An 18,970-nucleotide genomic window follows, 5' to 3' on the forward strand; every position below is an offset into this window, starting at 1 on the left:
CGAAAACCATGCAGATTTATTAATATTTGGTCTGGAAAAAAATTCCACTGGTTATTCTTTTTAAAATATCTGTTTATTGGTTTTTATGATACAAAGCCAATAAGCGCATTGTCGGGAATTATTAATGGTAGACAAATGTGAGCGTGGGCCTCATAGTCAATAATTTTAACATTGTATTAAGTTACCTGTAAGTTTTCTATTAAATGGCAAATAATGTTTGCATGCAGTCACTTATTAACTACAAATTCTAAATCTGTAAATATACCAATATCTTGCTGTGGGATTGATTCACTGCTTCGGTTGTGATCTTATATTACACGCCACTCAAATGGCATATCTGCTGGTTAGTGTTTTAGATGGCCATCTCTCTGTTCACGTTCTGGTGTATTAGTGTCTTAGTTCTGAATCTATATATAAGGGTTGAGTTAGAGTGCTATATAATTAACTCAGTAAAGAGGTCTCCTTTGCTTTGAGTTTGTTAATTGTGTTATTTGTTTAGCTTGTGTACCCTTCCTTGCTTCTTTTGAAGGAGGCCTCGACTTTGTCTCGTAGCTGTGTCAGTGACATTATTTTAGACCCCTTTTTTCCCTCCCCACTTCGCTTGTATGGTCCTGATGATTGTGCCATATGTTAGGAAGTGGTTGGCTAGTAGGTGATATTACTCCTTTCCCTCCACGTCTATATATACATATAAAAGAGAGATCACAATGTAAAACCCTCGGTCTGATCCACAAATGGTCTCTGTCCAAGCCATATCTCCAAGATGCCTATTCCTTATCAACCACCTAGAAGCTTAAAGTTATCCAATCCTATCCTACTCACTATTCAGCAGACCAGACATAAGAAATTCAGTGAAGACCCCTCCATGTTCAAGGGGATCAAATACTCCAACGAAACCTGCTGTCTTGAAAATGAGTTCTTCAAATTCAGAACGTCATTTAAATCTCAACTCTTCATCTTGAAGCTCTTGACCTGCATCTCCGCAACTTTGACCCTACTCACAAGGCTGGTAACCTTTTAGACCCTATTATTTCCAATTTAACGAGCATCTCTTATCAATCCTCTACCCCTGTTCTTTGGTCAGACCATTTTTTAGTTAATTTTTCTATTAAAACATGTGTAGCCGATACTCCCAGGCCTGACTTTCCCCACAAAGCTAGTAGGAACTGGAAACGTTTAAATCTAGACAGATTAAATTCCCTTCTGGCCAATTCCATCCCGTCTGTTTCCAACATAACGATCGAAGAGCTACCTGCCATTAGTTCATGGCTAACTACAGCTCTGGATTCCTGCCTCCCTACCCAAAAAAATAAAACTCAAATTCATCACCCCCCGGCTCCCTGGTTTAATGACTCCCTACGCCTTGAAAAATCCAACTGCAAAAAGCTAGAACGCATTTGGCGTGCTAAATATAATCCTGAGCACAAAGCCAACTATAGGGCTGCTCTTAAATCTTACCATTTGGCATGTGACACCGCTAGAGCTAACTTTGCCAATAACACCATACTCACGGCTCAAAACAGGCCTAAGGCCCTGTTTAAAATTGTCAAGGAGCTCTCAGGGGCTTCCTCAGTTCCTAAAGACCCCTGTTTAGACACGGCACAGTGTAATGCTCTAGCCAATTTTTTCAGGGAAAAGATAGATAAAATTTATGCCATTTTTAATTCCACTCCTGACACCCCTACTCACATTGCTCAAAATCCTGACAATCCTCCCCTGCATACCCCTCTCTGTTCCCTGCCTACCACTTCCCAACTGCTTTCCTGGGATCTCATTTCCCCCACACTTCTAAAAAAGTACCTCCAGACCATCAAATCTGGCTCTCCCCTTGACCCTCTCCCCCCTCAAGTTCTGGGCTCCCTCGACCCAGTTTCACTCCACATTATTTTGGATGTCCTCAACTCCTCCTTGGTAGAAGCGACTGTCCCGAAGGAATGGAAGCACGCTATGGTGGTTCCATTATTAAAGAAGGCCAATGCGGACCCCAACAATCCTTCCAACTTTCGCCCTATTTCACTGCTTTCTTGCTTCTCCAAGATTTTGGAGAAGCATGTGAATTCTTTACTTAGTTCTTTTGTTGAATCCACCAATTTTCTCCACTGCTCTCAATCCGGGTTCAGGGCTGGTTTCTCCACGGAAACTACCCTCCTTGGCGTGTCAGAAACCATCAGACGCCAAGTGGATAATGGCGAGACGGTGGCACTCATCTTGCTTGACTTGAGTGCCGCTTTTGACACCGTCTCCCATTCCATCTTATTATCCACCCTGGAGGCAGTAGGTGTCGGTGGTACCGCCCTGGCCTGGATTGCTAACTTTCTGTCTGATCGCACGTTTCAGGTTTTTTCCTCTTCCTCTGCTTCATCCACCCTCCCTTCCGCTCACGGTGTTCCCCAGGGTTCCATCCTTAGTCCCCTTTTTTTTAACCTCTACGTAAGGCCTCTTGCGTTCCTGGCTGAACAGGCTGGCCTTACAATTTATTCCTACGCCGATGACACTCAAGTCATCTATTCCCTATCGACTAATAAAAACCTTCCTTCCTCCTTTCTTCAAATTGGATTGAAGCATATATCGGACTGGATGTTAAAGCACAAACTGAAGCTTAACGGGGATAAAACAGAGCTGCTCTTGTTTGGCCCCGACACCTCTCTCTGGGGCCCACACCATTGGCCTACGGAGATGGGTCCTCTACCCATTCCATCAGTGTCTGCTCGCAATCTCGGTGTGATCTTCGACAACCAACTTACCTTCAAACATCATGTTGTGAAAGTTGCAGCCACTTGTACGACCATCATCAGGTGGCTGAGAAAGATCACTTGGATGCTGCCTACAGACACCTTGAGGACCGTCGTCCAGGCCCTTGTCATCTCACGCCTGGACTATGGGAATATCCTGCTCTTAGGGGCTGCCAAAGAGGTAACCAGAAAATACCAGGTGGTTCAGAATATGGCAGTCCGCCTGATCTGTCACCTTCCTGCCAGATCCTCGGTCACCCACCACAGGCGGAACCTGCACTGGTTGCGCATTGAAAGCAGAGTGCATTTTAAAGCACTCTGCTACATGCATAAAATCATGACTGATAGAGCCCCGCGCTACCTTGCTGCTCTAGTTCAGCAATATGTTCCCCCCCGCACACTTAGGTCCTTGTCGCATAACAAATTTAAAATTCCGCGCATCAACAGAGCCAAAATGGGTGGCCGCTCGTTTGCTCTGTTGGCCCCATCCCTATGGAATTCTCTTCCTCAGTCTTTGCGCACGGAATCGTGCTTTCTGAAATTCCGTAAGGGAATAAAGACCTGGCTTTTCAACAACTAATGTCCCTCGCGCCTATCACTGATCAGTTTGCTCTAGCGCCGGGAAACCTCCGGGTAGCTGCGCGCTTAATAAGTGTAATAATAATAATAATAATAATCCAGAACTTGTGTTATCCTCCTCTCTATTACAACTTTCATATTTATGTGACGATTTATGGTGTATCCTAGATGCATGTTTTGCCTATTGCTGATGAGATACCTGAGACCAGATAGCAATAACAAGTCAGTGTGATTTTGTGACTCATATGTCATCGTTAATCCGCTTAACAGGAAATATGCTTTTACAGTCGCAACCAGCAGATTGACTGACTTGTTCTCCCAGAGTGTTATTTCTTCTTCATTCCTGGTATTTTCTCCCCAAGTGCTCAGAGACTGCCTTAGTTACTATGTTGCGCTTTATTACCTTATGGCTACTTTATTATCCCTACACGCCAACTGAAGCAGAGAGTAACATGCAACTGGCAATAATGCAAACACTGTTGGGGAGAGGATGTAGCGTTACGGCTAGATCGGTCGACCTCGTAGCTGGGGAAGCGGGTTCGAGTCTGGGCAAATCATAATCTCCCCGTGCCTAAAAAAACAAGCATTGGCATAGCCAAAGGTCTCGCCTTTGGAACCTTATAAGTATTTAGTTATGCAGCACAATATCCTTACTGCAACAACATTAACTGTTGCATGGCTAAACACTTATAAGGTCCCAAAGGCGAGACCTATTGGTTATGGCAATGCTTGTTTTCTGTATGCCTTTTGATGTGCTCTGAAGCAGAGGAGCCTTTGATGCCTTACACCTGGGAGCACTGACTCCCCTTTGGACTTGTCATTACATTGTTGAGATGCTCAGTTATTCTTCTCTATATAGGTCACTGTCAAGTTCTTCAATTCCCACAGCGGGCCGACTTGGCATCCAGGTGATCTGCTGACGGATTCTTGGTTATGTGACTGAGTACATTTAGTTATTACATTATTTCTTTTTTTTAAAACGAGTGTATATGCCTCCTCAACAGAACGTTATCATGGTCATGCTTATGAAAACATGCAAAAGCATAAAAAAAAAATAGATCCAGCTTGTTTGAAAAATGCAGGGGAGGGTATGTGACTGCATGTGAAAGGTGCATGAAAGGTGGGAGTCTGCCTAACAAGCGGCAACATGTTTGACTTTATGATATTTTATCCTACTCCAGGGAATGGGAAAGTGAAAAAGTATAACCAATAAAAACAGATTTCAACGAAAAAAAATCTGTCTGGCTTGTGTTTTCATTATAAGCCAGACCTACTGGCTTTGCCAAAGGCACCACGCGGACTGAATTTGTATTTCTCCATCAGCAGCCGCAGGAAGCAGGGACGCTGCTGGTCCAGGTGCAGTTGCAAGGGATTTCAAAGAATTCTTTTTGGCCCTTCGCTATAAAGTGAACCACCGTGTTTTACATTGAAAAAAACAAATAAAAAAGCACTGCATTTTGCACCCAATGCAGACATGATATAAATAATAGAATGCGTCACAAATGGTGGTGAAGGAGTGTCATTTTCAGATGTAAAATAGCCCATCATGTATGCCAATGATGCACTTCAGTGAGACAGAACTACCAACATGATAAGAGAGATGCATACATAGCCCTCTGGGCTCATCCACGAACGCGCAATAAAGAAAAGAAACAGTCTTCCGGCTAGTAAGGGGCCTGGGCCTCCCTTTTCTAAATGCACCTAATTTAACCGGCAAATTCTTAATTTCATACGCACCGCTACACAGTTCGTTGTAAAAGAAAGGCGCAGTTTATTCTCAGGTACCTTTTTAGACAGTAGCTTCACTCTGTGGTGTCACGTCTCTTCGTAGTTACAGTTGGGAGCTGCACCTTAAAAGAACTACCTTTCCGCCTTTTCAGAGTCTCTGAAATGTGTTTCTCGTTGGGGGGGGGGGGGGGCTCAAGACACATGAAAGGCGATCCTCCCGCTCCGCTCGCGCCACTGATAAGCCCGGCTGGAATGCGCACTTCAAAGAGGGGGGAAGGGGGTTGTTGCAGTGGGGCACTGTGGGGGCCGGCCAACTCTGTAATGTACTCTAGGATGAATTAATGAACGCGCACATAAATACAGGCTGACCGGGCTTGAAAGAGGGGACGCAACATGCAGGCTGGACACGGGGTGTGGGGGGGGGGGGTCGTGTGCCTTCGGATGGTCTCTGGGAGGAGATCTCGGAGGACCTGTGCACTCACCGCACACTGCAGCCACCGCTTGCCCTCGCTGTTCACTATTATGGCACAAAGCTGAATGTCATCATGACAACCAAAATGAGCTGTGGCTACTAGAACTGTGAGTCGCACGTGCATTTCTTGGCGTTATGTAGTAGCACAGTCCACACTCTATGGTGGGGGAGGAGCATTAAAACGGAAGCAAGACGGAGAGGCGGAGCGAGGCGCGCGCTTGTGAGCGTAACCGCACACTCTATGCCTCACAAAAAGCTGTGGTCGGCTTTATGAAGCCCACTAACTAAAAGTCTCGCCAGAGCAGCGCATGCGCTGGCTTGGGCGAGACCTAAAAATAATGTGCCCATCTGTAACGAAACTGGTGCTCATGTAAAGCGCTCTGATACCCGATGTTTCGGGTCTAGTTCGTGCTATAGAAAACAAAAACTAAAAAAACGTATCCCTCTTATCGGATGTCCAGAATATAGTTCAACCTCTGCCACTGGTGTGATCAAGTGACAATAACTCAGAACTTTCATCATAAGACCTCTTGTGAACACTCTGGACTTCCTCAGGGTGGGTTTCTTTTGGGCATCTCTGTCTCTGCTCTCAAAGTATAATTAGTAACCATAAGGGATTTTAGGATGCTGAAGGATATTGGGTCTGTTGATACTTATGCTTCCCGCCTATTTGAAGCTTTTTCCGTTACCACCCAGAATCTTATCCTGGTCCCTAGGGCTCTCCCTCTTCTTGAGCTTCCAGGGGAAGTACTTATTAAGATTCTTTCTACTGAAGTGCTAATCTTTCTGTCCATTACATTTGTTTTACTATACTGTACTGGACATGTTTGGCATAGTAGGGCTGTAACAGTCCTATGCCTGAGGACCTGAGTTGATGGTTTAATTGGCTGGCAGAGGTTTATAAGGCTTTTCTGTCTTCCACTGTTTAACAGTGGCGACTAGCACGAGCCTCTGAAACATCATCTCAACTTCCTTAGTTCGAAAGGTGGCTTGCCCCAGAGTTTTCTACTACTTCTTAGTGAGCGCAAAATAGAAACGGTCAGCGCTGTCAAGGCGGTCATTGACCACTGACTCCACTACAGATGGTGAAGTTGGATAATAGCAAATATAGATGATTTCTTATATGGAACAGCCCCAATTAAACATATTTAACAACAACCACAATTTGGAAATATATTATTAGTTGTTGGTCGAGCCAAACTACAAGATTTTTAAACCTATTGATCCTAGTGAGTTTTTCACCAAAAAAGGTTAGGATGGAGCCCTATATTTGTTCTTTATTTTGATTTTGCTGTCAAAGAAGATGGCTTCAATTTCAAATCAATGTAGCTGGAGCCAAGTATCATGCACTCAGGAGCCAATATGTGATGAGCAGATGGTCAAGGTATCATATTGCTTGAAATCATCCACCTCCATTAACAGTGGATGTTGTCAGTGTATGATTAATTTGTTAGTCCTCTCAGCTAGGTCAGTGATAGTAGTGGACCACTGTGGTACTGCATAACTCACTCTAACAGGAGGGTTGCATAAACTCACCATGTGAACCATGTTAGAACAAGTGTGCAGCAAGACGCAAACCAGGTCAGTGGGGTCAGTGATCCCGAGTACCTCCTGTAGCCTTCAATGCAGTTGGTTATGATTAATGGTGTCAATAGCAATGAAGAGATCCAGGAGTACGTGTATCATCAAAAGATACGTGTCTGCAATCCTCTGGAAATTAATTACTGTTATGGTGTCTAAGCACCAAAACAGGGAGGGAAAAAGAAGTGAAAAACAGGAAGATCAAAGGATAACAGAGGCAAAAGGGATGTATAAGATGGAGAGAAAAGAGGGTGGATTGAAATAACAGGATGAACAAAAGAGGGGGCTGGGATGTCAGAAATAAGGGGGTAAGAATGAATGAGGATAGACAGTAGGGGCAGAAAAAATATTGAGAAAGCTAATGTTGAAGGAGAAAAAGGGGCGATCTCTCACCCTACTAATAATGCCATTTCCAACACCAACACCCTCTAAATTACTTCAATATATAATATTCAATCAGCCCTCCAACAAAAACATGTAAGCCAAAACCTTTAGCACCCTGGTACTTTAAAGACCTCACTGACAATAAATGCGACATGGACAAACGGTGAGGAAAATGAAAGAAACAAAACTCCCAGTGACCTCATGATACTGAGTCGCTCAGCACAACACAGCTCATCATATCAGGCAAAGCAAAATGGTGTACCAACACCACCAATGAAGCCACCAATATAAGCAGAACATTTTTCAAGACATTCAAGCACTTCATCAGCCCCCTGCCTAATCCAACAATCCGCAATGCATAAACAAATGTGATGCTATCAACATATTCTTTAGACCAAAAAACAAAAAGAAGTTACATAAGCAATTCAACAACGCCAAGTCTGCTCCTCCTCATACACTCGTCCCCTTTTATAGAATACTACAACGGCCATCTGTCAAAGTCCCGTCTCTGACAGACCCTGCCGACATACTCAACTACCTCAAAACCATCTCTTCAGAAGATAATGGCTTACCATCCTCCTTTATCAAAGCTCTATCAGGGGAAGCTCTATCATCCCTTTTCACCATAGTCAATATCTCCCTCACTAAAAGCATCTTCCCAGAGGCTCTCTTACACCTTCATTACATCCTGATGACCAGGAAAAACTACTGATCCATCATTTACCTACCCTTCATCAGCAAGATCACTGAAAAAGCAGTCTATGCTCAACTCCAAGATCACATCAATGCTATCTCCTGCATGACTACCATTCTGGCTTTAAGTAACACTGCAGTACAGAGATCCCAACATTACACATATTAGATGATGCCCTCCTGACCACAGACCCCACCTCCTTATATTGCTGAACCCAGAACTCAAGCTCCAATTCCCCCCAGCCCTCCTCCCACTCCCCAGGCCAAAGACTTCATTACATTTTATCTGGCAGCAGAGTGACAGAGGATAAGCTTATCAAATTACAAAAAATAATTAAATGCCCCCGTTTGTTTTCAAACTAAGACTCCCAGGGCGGGACATGACCAAGTGGATTGCTTGTTTTATTTTTTATGGGGCAGGGGCTGCCGGGCCCCCTTGTGGTTGGTTCTATGGCCGCAGTTTGTGGCTTGAAAAAGTTTTAAAAACTCAGAGATGTTTCTTTTTTTAATGCTTTATTAACCACTTAGGTGCTTGTGTCAGACAATGGGTGACTAATGCACACCCTCCCCAGTGCATCATTCGGCCATTGGCCGACACCAAGGAGGGTTGAAAAGGATCCGGATGATTACTTTTTTTGAAAAAATGTTGGGCAAGAATCGCTTCGGGGTCTCTCACCGCCTCCCCCATCCATCTGTGACATCAGCTCTCCACAAGGCATGCAGATATCCACATTTTGCCCACTGGAAGAGAGAAATGAGCAGGTAAACTCACTATCCATTCTAGTGGGGAAAATGGCCCAAAAAGGCCTCCCCATATTTCAGGGAGACCTCTTTTGAAAAGGGAGTCTCCCTTTTCAAACAAAGCCTTCCTGAAACAGTTTCCTGGCAGTGGATCGCAGCCAAGCCTCAATCCACAGCCAGGAAATCCCACTAGGCACCAAGGATTTGTAGTGGAGGTCAGCCTCGTGCTATCGGCCACCCCGGGGGCATTTTTTTTTTTATTAAAAAGTTTTTTTTCCCCCTAGATGCAACTGCACCCCCCTAAGGGATTCTTCTAAAAAGAACAGGGAAAATATATTAAAAAAATGAAACTGTGGACCTGTAATTTTTTTTACCTCATTCGGCCGGGAGGGGATCCACACATTTTTCAGAAAAAAAAATAGAGGGCTGGTTGTGGCATCCAGTTCAACAATCTAGTTTGGCGCCCCCCCATGACCTCCTCTTCGGATTCCCTCACTATCACCCATCAAAGTGACCCTGAACTCTCCATAGCCCTTACCTCACATAATTTCATGTGTTTGAAAGCGCTTGTAAAGGCTGGCTTTACTAATCCACTCAGCTATCCACATAAATTACAGATCTGTTCTTTGCTGCAGGCATATTAACCCTCTGCACTTATTTATGTTGAGTCAAAACTGCTACTAGCCAAATGATCTCTTCCTCTCTAGCAGGAATATTAATCACAACAGTTATCTTGACATTTTGATTCCTGCCTAAAAGCTGCATGTACGAGAAACTCTACAGCAGGTGCTTTCAAATTGTGATATATGCTAAACACAGTGCCCCACCTGAGGTCAGTGCCCCCGTCCAGCTCAGCACCCAGTGTGGATGCACGGTTGAACCGCCCTAAAGCCGGCCCTGAATGTAAGTAGGGTGTCGACCCCCAGGCTATGCTTGATTTATATATCTTTGATCTTGAGATCAAATGGAGAATAGTAGCTCGGGGAATTACTTTTAGATTGGCAAATGCCCAGCAGCTCCCACAACAATAAAGTTTTGCTTAAGTAATGTTAAGTTTGTGGTGACATTGGGTATGTAACCAGGTGAAGTAATAATATGTCTTTTTTAGTTGGCTTTTTAGTGTCTTTGAAGAAGCTGCTTATTTAGGAAAGAAGATAAGGTAAGGCCACTTTCTCCTTATTTACTGTTGCACACGTCTCACACGCACACATCCATGGACTGTTTTATAATAACAAATCTGCCTTCTACGTAGGACAGTTTAGAAGGATGGTTTTACCCAGTAGGATGACTGTTGCCCAGGTCTTAACCCGGGTTATGGAGGCCAGCTCAGAGGCAGGATCAGAGACTGAAATAGCAGATACTGAGACAGCATCTGAGGGAGAGGAAAATGGAGCAGAATCCGCAAGTGATTTTTCAGTTGGCCGAGTCCCATCATACGACTCATCTTCCAGCAGTTCTGAGGGACATGATGATGGCAGACCTGCAGTCCCTTCACAAGCACAGTCTGTGCAGGGGAATGATCTGAGGGAGACGAAAATGGTACAGAATCTGGAAGTGATTTTTCAGTCAGCTGAGCCCCATCAGGGGGACAAACGTAGCAGGTTAGACCAACACAGATAGCAGGCATGTGCAGCTGCAAGCACAGACAGAGTGCTCTCTTTTCAGCCCCCCAGCTGGTTTACTCGCACAGTTTGAGTAACCCCCATCTTTGGACCGTACATGAGCAGAGACCGTTTTATGCTATTGCAGCACATTTCAATGACAATTCTGCTGCATTGCCCCAGGAGCAACCAGACCATGACAGGTTGTTCAAAATTCGACGAATATTAGTCTGCCAGGTTTCCAGAGATTTGTAAAGAATATAGCCATAAATGAGTCCTTGATTCTGTACAAAGGGTGGCTGCTGTTCAGGTAGTACATTGCAACAAAAGAGTTTGCTATGGCATCAAGCTGTACATGTTGTGTGATAGCTCTACCGGCTATGTGTTCAGATTGAGAGTGTGTACTGTGAAGGACTCCTCTCTAAACCCTGTAGCTTGCCCTTCCACGCTAGGAGTCACAAGACAGATTGTATGGGAGCTTGTCCAGCCACTCCTTCACAAAGGTTATAACCTTGATGTGGAAAATTTCTATAAGAGAGTAGAGCTGTTCATTGAGTTGTAGAAAGCTGGCATTGTGGCCTGTGGTATAGTTTGTTATCTCCTCAAAGTATTTCCGCAGGAGCTTGTTTGAAAGAATCTCAAGAAACCCCAGAGCACTGCGTTGCCTTCCAACGAACTTCTCAGAGTCAAGTTTCCTTGGTGTGGAAAAGGGCAATAGTGAAGCCCCTCCTGAAGAAACCCACCCTGGACCCAGAACAGCTCAAGAATTTCAGGCCCATATCCCTGTTGCCTGCCCCCGCAAAAATGCTCGAGTCGCACCTGAACGCACATCTATCTGCCTTTTTGGATTCCTCTGGGTTCCTGGATAGTTCTCAGCACGGATTCAGAAAGGCCCATAGCACGGAATCTGCACTGACTATGGTTGTGAATAACATCAGGATGAAGGTGGATTCGGGACAAACCACTGTGCTGGTATTGCTTGACCTCACAGCAGCGTTTGACACCCTGTCTCCCTCTACGTTAACATCTCGTTTGAGGGAGGCGGGGATTGCGGGGTCGGCCTTGAGACTTCTGCACTCTTTCTTACATCTGAGAGAGCAGAGAGTCATGCTTGGAGAGTTCCTCTCCCCTGCTAAATCCTTGCAGTATGGGGTGCCACAGGGGTCGGCATTGAGTCCGACCCTATTCAACATCTACGTGGCTCCTCTAGCCAGGCTAGTAAAATCGCAGGGGATGGAGGTTGTTTCATACGCCGATGACACGCAAATCATGGTGTCTCTGGCCCACTCTGCTACCACTTCTGCCATATTTGCTCCAGCTAGTTTTTTGGTTAGGCGCCTTGATGCCCCTGGGGCTTAGTAGCGCTATACAAATTTATATAATAAGTTCTCAAACAGACATGATGTGTATGTGCTCACTACAATTCATGATGGGAGCACTTACCCCGTCATGGTTTGAGGTCAAATGGCTGAAGTTCACAAGTCCACCTGTATACTTGATTACAACAAGTACATGGACCAAGTGGATAAGAATGACCAGGTTCTTCAGCCATACATTGCGAGTTGTAAAACTCACTTGTTACAAGAAACTGTTTACCCACCTGATTGAGATGGGAACATACAATGCATATGTCGTTCATGTCTTTCCTTGACTTTCTGTTGTCAGTTATTGAAAGTCTTACTGCTGCAGAAGCAGCAGCCTCCACTTCATATGATCTGGAGGACGTGGCAAAGTTGCAGGAGCAACAAATTGCTAATCGCTTTATTGCAACAGCTAAAAAGTCTCTACAATGTCGCTGTAAAGTTTGCTCTGAGCATGGAAAGAGGCAGGCGAGTCATATATATATATATATTTTTTTTAACACTTTATTTTCCAGATATAGGATAATTACACATAGCATTGATTTGCATACAGTTCCAGTACAATGAGAACCATACATTCTTGACCTCTGAACGGTATAACACTGTGTATGATGACAATCAATGCAGAGATAGCCCGCAGCCCACCCCCATACGTACCATCCCCAAATCCCTTCCTTTCAAGGACCCTCGAGAATATGCAAGATTTCAGGATTGACCAATAACTTCAGTCGCTCTGAGCCACAGCCACTCACCGTGGGCTCTCACGCTGTGTTGTGAGTTTCGATATCGGTAGGGCCCCTCATTCAGTCCACACCCTCCGGCACTATGCCGCTGTTCACTTGTGTATTGCCGGACTGAGTAGCAGTTTGCAAATATGTCCTCAATGGTCCCCATATGTCTTTGGGGCGTGACGTTGACGGCATAAGACTGGCGTATGTTTCAGTGTTGGTGTTGCAATATACCAAGCTATTCAGCCAGTCTTGCAGTTTGGGGGCCATTCTCCTACCCCAGTGTATGGCCACCTCTCTCTTCGCCAATAGTAAATCCAGTGACGCTAGCCTCCTTACTTTTCGGGGAATCTGGACAGTGTACCCTAGTAGTGCAATTTTGGGAAAAGAGGGGTAAGTGGAAGCCCAATTATTTTCCCCTGCGTCTCGTGCACCGCTGCCCAATAGGGCTGCAAACCGGGACATGACCACGCCAGATGCAGAAAGCCGGCATGTAGGGAAGCGCATTCAAGGCAGTTATGTGGTCTAGTGGCATCAATCCTATGGGCCATGGCGGGTGTGAAATAGGTACGACAGAGGAATTTAAAATGTAACAACTTATGCCTACTTTTAAGCGAGGTGTCTCCTGTGGCCCTGCAACATTTCTCCCATTGTTCGTCTGAATTCTCCCCACCCGTGTCTTCCTCCCAGTCTTGTCTAATCTTAGTGTCATCTGCCTGGACCAGATGGGCACAGGCTTTGTACATTTTCACCCACTGCCGGAATCATTCCGGCGGAGGTCCTTACATTTGAGAAGATGGTTCTCAAAGACTTATCAATCTTGGAGAACAAAAAAAGATTTATTCCTTACAATATCTCCTTGAAAGAGAAACAAGCGATTAGCCTACTCAAAACCAATGACTCGCTTGTCATAAAAAGCGCTGACAAGGGCGGAGGAATAGTGCTGCAGGAAAGTGATAATTATAAAGCAGAAATCCAACAACAACTAGACATCACAGACCATTACCAAAGACACGCCTCCAATCCTACCAAGGAAATCCAGGGTTTGATTCTTAAAATCACTACTCAAGCCCTTAATGATGGATTCCTTAGTAAAAAGGAATTTAAATTTCTTAACGTCAAATCCCCCCGAACACCAGTCATATACACCCTTCCCAAAATTCATAAAAACACGACCAATGCCCTGGTAGACCGATTGGCTCTGCATGTGGCTCCATTTTGGAACCACTATGCTCATATGTGGACTTCTTCATCAAAGAATTCGTACCTGTAACCAGCTGCTACGTGAGAGATTCAATGGCAATGATAAACCTTATTGAGCACCATCCATTCAATCCCACTAAAGACATATTATGCACCATGGACGTAGAGTACCTGTATACAAACATTCCCCAAACTGCAGCCCTATTGGTTATACAACAAATACTGGATTCCCGACCATGCCCACACACTGTCCCGACACATTTTATTTTGCAGCTCTTAGAACTCTGCCTCACTAGGATCTTTTTTACCTTCAATAACCTCTTCTACCAACAAATCAAGGGTACTTCAATGGGCTCTATTTTTGCTCCCAATCTGGCGATCCTGTTTATGGATCAATTAGAGACAGGCTCCATCCTCACGCACTCAAACCCCTTCTTCCCAGGCATCTGCCTGTGGCGAAGATACATTGATGATATTTTCATCATCTGGAGACATGACACGAATGACTGACATCAATTTCTTCACTGGCTTAAAAATAATTGCTCAGGCTTATCATTCACCATAACCATGGAAAATCATCAATTGCCTTCCTTGACCGTACTATTTTCCACTGTGAGGGCGAACTCCTTACTCGTTTCTACAGGAAACCGACCAAGCGGAATACGCTTCTGAGTTACACACGCAACCACCCCAGGGCCCTGAGGGATTCACTTCCTTATTCTCAATTTTTGAGAATTAGACAAAATTGCTCCTGCAAAGAAGACTATTTCAAAGAGGCATCGATGCTCTCTTCAAAACTTAAAGACCGTGGCTACCCTAAAAGGACAGTCAGAAACGCATCCAAAAGGGCGTGGTACTGCCCCGGTGATGCCTTATTGACCCCTAACCCCAAAAAAGAACTGGAAAGAATAGCTTGCGTAACCACATTCTCACCAGTGTCTAATAAAATACGCGACATGATAATACAACATTGGTCAATCATAAATGCAGGGAACCTCAATATTGAAAGACCACTATTTGCCTTCCGCAAGAGCAAAAACCTTAAATCCCACCTGGTTAGAGCAGCCCTGCCAACCCCAATTCCCCATTCAACACTTGATTCTGCATGGGGTCTGACCCCCATTCTGGGGCACTCTAAGTGTGGTGGATGTAATGTTTGTATATTCACAATTGAAGGAAAAAGTTTCACTTTTAACAATGTCACTGTTAACTGCCATGCTTTCTCGAACTGTAACACTTGTAACGTGATTTACCCAATACACTGCCCTTGTCAGAAATTATACATCGGCCAAACGACTCAAAAAATAAAGACAAGGATTGGCCAGCACAGAAGTCGGATTAGATGCAAGACACTGAATGCACCTCTGGTGGAGCATTTCACTGAGGCCAACCATGACGAGGATGACATCCGCTGGACAGTTTTGAAAGTACTGAAACTACCACAAAGGGGAGGCAATATGAACTCAAATTGTATTGTGGCATACTTGTATAGCGCAACCTGTCACCACAAAGGGCATCCTGGCGCTTTGACCCGTACTCAGTGAAAGACAGTAGCTCAGCCTATCCTGGGAAAAAGATGAGTTTTTAGAGCCTTTCTGAAAGATAAAAGATCTCCAAGGCTTCTCAAGGATATAGGCAGAGAGTTCCAGAGTTTGGATGCCGCTACTCTAAAGGAGCGGCCCCCCATCCTCACTCTCTGGAATCGCGGGACAACCAGTAGCCTGGATGACGAGGAGCGTAAAGCTCTAGCTGGACAATACCAGGCAAACATTCGCCGCAAAGGAATGGGGCCCAGATCATGAACAGCCCTAAATACAATACATGCTGCTTTGTAGCGCACTCGTAGATGAACTGGCAGCCAATGAAGTTCTCGCAGTGCTGCCGTAGAAGAGCTGTGGTAGGGGCGCGAAAGGGCGAGTTTAGCAGCAATATTTTGCACCCTTTGCAACTTGCCCAGGAGTGTTACCGGGGCCTCCAGAAGTAGTGCGTTACAATAGTCAAGTCGACTTAGGATGGTACAACGCACTACTTCTGGTCTGGCTTGCGCAGGGAGGAGAGGAAGGACCTTGCGCAGCATGCGGATCAGCATCATACATGTTGAGGAGATCTTATTCACATGTAGATCCAGCTGCAGGTTGGGCCCAAAAGTGACACCCAAATTGCGCGCTGATTGTGCCGCAAACACTGTCTCTGAGAAGGACGGAGGCCAGAAGTCCACTGGAAGATCACGAGGAACCCGATCCGCGGAACAATGTAAGACCTCCGTCTTCGTTCCGTTGAACTGTAGCGAGTTCAACCGAAGCCATTCCGCTGTCGCCTGCATGCATCGATGAAAGGTCTCCAATGAGACTGCATCCTGTCCCTCCAGAGAAAAGACCAGCTGGGTATCGTCCGCGTAATTAAATGCGGAGATACCGAAGGTTTTAATAAGCTGGACTAGGGGGCGGAGGTAGACATTAAAGAGTATGGGGCTGATGGCCGAGCCCTGAGGTACTCCTTGTCCCACTCTCCGCTCCTCAGAACTGAAGGGGGGTAACGAGACCCGTTGCTGACGGCAGTCCAAATAGGAGATTAGCCAGTCCCTGGCCTTGTCACTGACCCCGCACTCCTCCAGCCTAGAAATCAGGGTGAGATGGCTGACCGTGTCGAACGCGGCCGACATGTCGAGCAGCACCAGAAATGCTGCCCGACCGCTGTCGACTCGCGCCCGCAGATTGTCTAGCACGGTCACCAACGCGGATTCCGTCCCATGCGCTGGGCGAAAGCCAAATTGCGTCTCATCCAGCCAGCTGTTCCCTTCTAGAAAACTGGACAGAGCGCGGGTGACCAACTTTTCCATGATTTTAACCGGAAAAGGAAGCAGGGAAATTGGCCGGTAATTAGAGAGGCACGCAGGGTCGAGCGTAGGTTTTTTTAACAGCGGGGATACCACTGCCTTCTTCCAGCAGCTTGGAACAATAGCTGTCTCAAATGACTGACAGCAGATAGCGTGCAGGGGTTGGAAGAGGTCCTCTTGAAACACCTTCCATAGTCTTGGAGGGAGAGGATCCAAAGGCGAACCAGAAGAAATCGTCAGGGCTAAGTCGCCGAACTCCTTCAGGGATGGAAGGGGGAAGCTACTCAGCTGGGGTCGACTGGCCTCGCTCGCCGGAGCTCCCAACCTGAGAGCCAGCTCCAAGGAGGGAGAAAAGGGACTCCTCTGCTGGGGTCGACTGGCTACGGTCTCCGGAGCTCCCAAGCAGAGGGCCTGATCCAAAGTGGGGACAGAGGGGCCACTCAGCTGGGGTCGACTGGCCTCACTCGCCGGAGCTCCCAGGCTAAGAGTCTGCTCCACAGGAGGAGGAAGAAGGCTACCCTGCTGAGGTCGACTGGCTGCAGTTGCCGGAGCTCTCAAGCAGGGAGCCAGAACGGGGGCTGCGAGGGGAGAACAGTTCAGCTGGGGTCGACTGGCCGCAGTCGCCGGAGCTCCCAAGCTGAGGGCCTGATCCAAAAGAAAGAGAGGAGGGCTACTCAGCAGGGGTCGACTGGCTTCCGCCGCCGGAGCTCCCAGGCTGGGGGGCTGCTCATTTGGTCGGGGTCGACTGGAGGGCATGACCGGAGCTCCCTGACAGAGATTAGTAACCCTCTGCAGGGGTCGACTGGCCAACTCCTCCGGAGCTCCCGCCTCAGTGGTGGAATTCCATGGGTCCTGCAGACCAGCTAGAATTTTACGGATTTTTTCATCAAAGGCATCCGCCAGAGAGTCACAGAGAGCCTGCGACGAGGGAACAGCACTGGCCACGCACGTCGGGTGAGCCAGGTCCTTGAAGATTTTAAAAAGGGCCTGAGCCTTGTTTGGGGCCTGATTCAGAGTGAGTTCAAGGAAGGTCGCTTTCGCTATCTTAATTTGAGCTTTATATTTATGCATAGCAGACCTAAATGCGATTTTCTCAGAGTCTAGGTACTGTTTCCTCCAGACCCTTTCCGCGCGTTTGCAGTCGAGTTTGAGCTGGCGAAGTTCACTCGTGTACCAAGGACAAGCTCGGTTCACCCTCCCTCGCGACTTCCGAAGGGGCGCTAACTTATCCAGCGAGCTAGCAATAGACTGACAGAAGAGGGTATAACTTTCTTCGACTGTATTGCCAAGTTTAAAGTCCTCGTCTAAGATGTTCGGCAATGGAACCGTGTTTAAGATGCGGGACCAAGGTCTCTCTAGCTTAGCTAGAGGTAGTCCAGCCTTACGCGAAGTAGGGTCCTCCGACCAAAGGGAAAACCTAACCAGAAGGTGGTCCGTCCAATATTGGCACTTGATGTCCACGAGTGATGCCCATTGAGGATCCGCAAACACCAGGTCCAAGGTGTGGCCTTTCTGATGCGTGGAGGCATTCACCAGCTGTACTAAGTTGAGATCTGTACAAGCTTGGCTAAGAGAAAAAAATGCATTGTCCAGCGAGCTGCCTGCCCACAGATTGAAATCTCCAAGAACTAATAACCTGGAGTGGGAGCTGGCAAGTTCATAAATCAGGTCAATGAGAAGAACAATGGATGGTGCTGGTCCCGGGGGACGGTAACAGAGGACACCCGAGCAGCAGATCGACTCCTGCTGTTTGACTGAGAACCCCATCAATTCAAATCCCGGTACCTCTCGAATCTTTAACAGGGAGAGGGAAAGCGAGTCTCTGTGAATGTATCCGATTCCCCCTCCTCGGTTGAGTGGGCGCGGTGAATGGCTGATTTTGTAGCCAGATGGGCAGGCTAAGCCCAGCTCTACCTCACAGTCCTCCCGAGTCCACGTTTCTGTGAGAAAGAGGACATCGAGCTGTTCGGACTCAATGAGGAAGGCTATTTCCGTGTGGTGCTTGCAGAGGGATCTAACATTAAGCAGACCACAGGTAATTGGCTTAGAGATGGACGGTCTAACCGGGTCCTGACCAGGTCTGAGGTCGAAGAGCTCTCTCCGAGTGTAAGCTATACGGTTTGAACTAGAGGGGCCAGAGGTAGCGGCCCTAAGCGCGTCCGTTGCGCGAACGGGCGCAAACGGGCTTACCTCTGGCGCACCTCCGGCGCCCCTACGGCGCCCCCGCTGCGCACCGTCGCTGCGCACTTGTCTAGTGGCCATCTTAAATGGTCGACTGGATGTCACGTGGGTCCTGTCAGGGCGAGTGTCTCTCCCTCACCAAGATGGCGC

The 18,970-nt window shown here is 46.6% G+C and overlaps 1 long non-coding RNA gene across 2 annotated transcripts in view; it reads right to left on the bottom strand.

The window, feature by feature from the left end:
* Positions 1-18,970, bottom strand: part of LOC144753826 (uncharacterized) — a 194,483-nt gene that overhangs the window by 1,332 nt on the left and 174,181 nt on the right. The gene's annotated exons all lie outside the window — the stretch shown is intronic.

Source organism: Lissotriton helveticus, chromosome 5_1, assembly GCF_964261635.1.
Source record: "Lissotriton helveticus chromosome 5_1, aLisHel1.1, whole genome shotgun sequence".
In the NCBI taxonomy this organism is placed as follows: domain Eukaryota; kingdom Metazoa; phylum Chordata; class Amphibia; order Caudata; family Salamandridae; genus Lissotriton; species Lissotriton helveticus.